This window comes from Helianthus annuus, chromosome 14 (assembly GCF_002127325.2).
Source record: "Helianthus annuus cultivar XRQ/B chromosome 14, HanXRQr2.0-SUNRISE, whole genome shotgun sequence".
Classification (NCBI taxonomy): domain Eukaryota; kingdom Viridiplantae; phylum Streptophyta; class Magnoliopsida; order Asterales; family Asteraceae; genus Helianthus; species Helianthus annuus.
Window position 1 is genome coordinate 102,059,218 of NC_035446.2, and position 5,155 is coordinate 102,064,372.

At 40.2% G+C, this 5,155-nt stretch overlaps 1 pseudogene; it reads right to left on the reverse strand.

Moving 5' to 3' along the window:
• Positions 1-3,049: 3,049 nt before the first annotated feature.
• On the reverse strand, positions 3,050-4,409 carry LOC110905648 (annotated as a pseudogene).
• Between the last annotated feature and the right edge of the window lie 746 nt (positions 4,410-5,155).

The window sequence follows — 5,155 nt, forward strand, 5'->3', positions numbered from 1 at the left end:
GTTCGATCGGCCGGTAGGCTCGATCGGTTGGACTGTTCGAGTGGATTGTTTCTTCCTTTGAGTAGGATGTGTTTGTGTATGATGGCTTGTCCTTTTGAAGTTTTCGTTGTAGTATTTGAGAACACTGAAGTGTTCTTACCTTTCAGGTCGATCGATCGAACAGCCTGTTCGATCGGCCGGCTTAACCGATCGGTTAGACACTTTAGTAGCAAGTCCTCAGCAGGATGTCACCTGATCGAACAGCATGTTCGATCGAGTGGCACTCCAATACATCGAACGAGTTGAAAAATCGCTTAAGTGTTGAAGCATAGTATCTCATGATCCGATGAGTAATGTTATCGAACAGCTCGTTCGATCGAACATCACTTCGTTCAATACTACACATCATGAAATTGTCAAAGTGTGGGGTCATGTGCTAGCCGATCGGCTGGCCTGGTCAATCGACTGGCATGTCCGATCGGTTGGGTTGTTTGTTCGAACAGCCTGTTCGATCGGTCAGCATCCTGACCTGGTCGGCCTGTTCGTCTAACACTTGACTGTTCTGATTGTTTGACGTTATATTGAAGTATTTTGACAACGAGCTGAACCACGACACTTTCGTTCTTACGTGTTCTCTCTGCTCGGACAGGAATCACCCAAGTCCGGCCGGTGAACGGTTCAGAATGTTAGTTAACGTTTAACTCGAAATCGGTGAACCTCGTAGATAGAATCCGAATCTTGAACCATGCAACCATTAGAATGATTGGCGAGTTGGCTCAAGCTCCGTTTCTGCCGTTTTGAAGGCATTGAGTGTAAAAGAGTTGAAAGAAAGTTGGAAATCATTCTTTCAATCCTTCACACCACGTAAATGTTCAGATCTGTGATAGATCTTAGTTTGTTTATGTGGAAATCGGCTAGATCCAACTGATTTTTGGTGGATTGAGGCCAAAACATGAAGTTCTCGAAGAACACCATGATGACATCATCCTAGAATACTTAGATCTTGATGATTTCAAGGTTAGAAATCAAGATTTGAAAGATAGAAAGGTGTAGGAGTGTGTATTGATCAAGAAATACAAGATTTAGGATGAAAACTTACCGAAATCGGAAGAAATCTGAGAAAAGAAGGGGAGCACGAGCTGGTCGGTCAGAGGGTTTCCAAAAGTGGAAAGAATGACAATGACAGGCCTATTTATAGGCTTCCAAAAGGGGAAAGGGCTGGCCGATCGGCCAGGCATCCCGATCGGATAGCCTGCTTGATCGGACAGTCCGTCCGATCGGCTGGGCTGTTCGATCGGCTAGGAGCCTGATCGATCAACAACCTGCTTTGAGTGTTCGGTGCGACGATTTCTGATATTTCGATTTCGATTGAAGACGTTTCGAGTACGATAGAGTTTCCTATTCAAATTACTTTTAATCCCAACCACTATATCTACATACAAGCATCTATATTTCACACTGTCCTTTCGCTACCATTCATCATAATTCGATTTCGATTGAGTTCGATTGAGTTTCGATTCGAGTTTCGATTGATTACCACACAAAACATAAAGTAAGCACGCACAGGTAACACATAAGGCACACACACACGTAATATAACACCAAATTCGCATAGTTCGAGTTTCGAGTTTGATTGATGATTCGATTAGCTTGATTATTGATTGATTGACTTTATCGCATTGTTACTTCCTACTATTCATAGTCGTAAATTGTTTCGCGTCGATCAAACATTCGATTGCTTCGATTTCTCTGATTAACAACACTTACTCCACATAACTCAAATAAAACATAGAATAGACTAATTACAGTCAAAGAAGTCAAACTTGACTTGGACTTTGACTTTGACTTTGACATTCGAAAACATGGCGCGTTACAATGTTGGTTGGGTTTATGTTGGAGGTGGTGAGAAAGGGAGAAGGAAATGTTGGGAGAAGGAGATGATGTATTTTTTTTATCAGATTAAAAAAAAATAACAATACACATCAGCATGTTATCTCATAAAAACAGGCCACGTCAGCATGCCACATTGGACAAAATGGCCACATCAGCAAAAAGAACTAACCCAGTTAGTGTTTATTTAACGACGGGGAGACACAACAACCAAAGTGTTAAGTTGGGAGTGGTGTGAGCCAAAGTCAAAGTTGAGAGTGCCATCGACCAAATGGCCATAGTTGGGGGTGTTTCAATCCATTAACCCAAAAGTAAATCAACATACATAATTTGACAACCTACAAAAAGCAACAAATGGCTCATAGTTACTTATGAATACTATAAAGGCCCAATTTTAAGAGACACCTCCGTTTAAAAATAGAAACATGGATAAAATCGAATTTATGATACTCAACCATCTTTCATTCGATTAGACTTTCATATCATAGTAACTCAAAGTTGCTTGAAGACGTGTTACCTAAATTTAGTGCTATACATAAAACATATAATTCACATCACACTCTTGTTTCTAAATTGGTAAAAGTGTTGCCTTTAGTGATATGTACTTGTTTAAATTGTAACTGGAAATACATATTAAAGTTTAAACAATGCTCCAGAATATGTTATTGTCGTCACGAATATTACATTAGTATACTAATAAACTTAAGTGTTACACCAAAAAAAAAACAAAAAAAAACAAAAAAAAAACTAAGTGTTAAGATGCATTCAGTATTAAGACATGATACAAGAAGCTTAACCAAACTCTTTAAGGATCACCCCCTTAGAGTATCTCCAATGCATTCATTGAAGGGATGTCCTTAAAGGCCCTTAGACTAGAGGGTATCGAGGCCGGCTGAGGCCCGGCTAGGACCGGCGCTGGTCCCCTACACCGCCCCCCTGGGCTCGGCTCGGCAAGATCAACTCCCCACAGCCGGATGAGACGGGCCTACTTTCCTCTCTCCTAACACACACACATCTATACATATATATATATATATATATATATATATATATATATATATATATATATATATATATATATATATAAAGGGATTCATCCCCCATCCCCCTAGGTCTATCCCCTCCAAGAAGAGCCTACGTGGCGCTGATGTGGCGGCCCATCCCTTTGGGAATGAGGCTCCCCATACCCTCTAGTCTTACAAGCCCTACGCATTGTGAGATTATATCCTTAAATGCCCTTAGCATCCAAGCCCTTCAACAAGGGCTTTGTGTTTGTTGGTTTTTGTAAGTGAGTGGGTCCCAAAGTAGAAGAACAAAATGTTTTATTTAAATATTGTGGGTAGTGGATAGGTAATGAGGTGAAAATTAAGAAGGGTAAGGATATTTGTAGGGTTGGAGATGAAATAAGGGTTTTTAAGGATTTGTAAGGATATGATGTGGCATATGACGTGGCAACTAAGGGCGTCTTAGGGCGTACATAGCATTGGAGATAGTCTTATGATCCCTTTTAGCTAATCTAAATTTCAATTCTTACTCACACTACTAACTCTTCAATCATTAATCTTCCATTTTAGCTCCTGTTGTTTCCTCCATTGCGGCCCGAAGAAGCTCTTCGGGGGTCGCAGCAGGGTCAAGATCCCAACACCCATCCGGCAGATTAAGCGCTTGACCTCGGAGCAAACACGATGGAACTTGGTGCGAAAACCGAAACTTTCTCGCCTCGGGATCCAACGGGACGCAATCTTGTTTGCGTCCTGCTGGTAAACAATTTTGTAACCTTCTAGTTTCACCAATGGTGTTATGCAGACACCGAGTTCTTAGGAGTAATCATCGACAATTTCGACCATTTCGTATTGATGTAGCACTTCCTTCGGCGTCTTTCAGTTCCAGTTAACAGACCAGTTTCGATACACGGCCCAAACGTCACCACTTTTTGGGTATATTTTAACCACCCGCCTCGGCCCACCTTTTCCCGGCCCAAAAGATGCGAAAAAATGTTGACTTGGTTAACGATATCCGAATGGAAGACGCGGACGCTTCCGCATGATTTAGTGAACCCGGATTCGATCCATTTTACAGAACCGATTTCGGTGTTGGTTTTTGAATTCAAGTAACTGATGTGTACTTGAAACAGGTTTACCGAGATCACTTCATGGATCAGACAGTAAAGACGTGGCATACTGTCTCTTCATCGTATATAGCCTATATTTGCTTCAGTTTGAATACTTCCTCCAATCTATCTGTGTCGAAATCATGGAAATCTGGGTCCGGAACCGGCATCGGGCCCGTGCTTGTTTTATTTACTGTTTTCCCGTTCTTTGAAGCTAGTTTCATTTCTTAACTTACACCGAATCACCAATCGGGCTTTATCTATTAACAACTTTCTAACGTCCAAAACCGGGGCTGGTGGGTACCATCGCGTATGTGAAAACCAAAAAAAAAACCAATTAAGGGTTTAGTAGTTAACCGGTTATGTTATGAACACAAATGGTACTCAAGGCACATGATCGATAAAGAGAAAGAAGAACACAAAGAAGAAGAAGTTTATCTCAAATCATCAATACCATTCTCATTCAGTGACTCATGTTTATGTATATGAGCATATTACAATTATAACCCCAAACTATTGAAAGCTTAGAGTTTAGACCCTCTACTATTTAATACCCTCTACTATTTAATACCTAATAGGTTCAAAATTCAATAACATGTAATAACAAAAGCATACAAGTTTACAACTTCAAAAACGTGCACCAAGCAGACCAGAGCTTGGAGCTTAGGGTTGATTTGATGATGGTAGCTGCAAAAGGCGACCAACATTAAGTTGGAGAAGCAATTATAAAAGACAAAATCCTAATTAATTAATGTTTATTAAACCTATTTTTCAAAACCTCATAACAGTAACCTAATAAGCATAACACCTAAAGTCATCTATGATATTATACTTTTAAACATTATATAAATAGTTGAAAATAAACCTGATGCTTCCTTCTTAGAGGATGATTAAACTTGCAGCTTGATCCATATTTACATATCCCGGTCCTCCAGCATCAGGTCTCAGTGGATAACTATAACTTTTAACATCCTTTGCAACAGTCACTCATCCACCAACATTTCACTCTCGTAATCCCTATAATTTACATCCTCACTCCTCCTTTGTACACCAATGAATTGTTGCATTATACTTGAGAAACCTGAAACTTTTTATGGAAGGATGAAACCTGGAGGCTAGAGTTGCTACTTAATGGCATGGACCCAAGCATACTCGAATGGGTATGTTCACCATTTC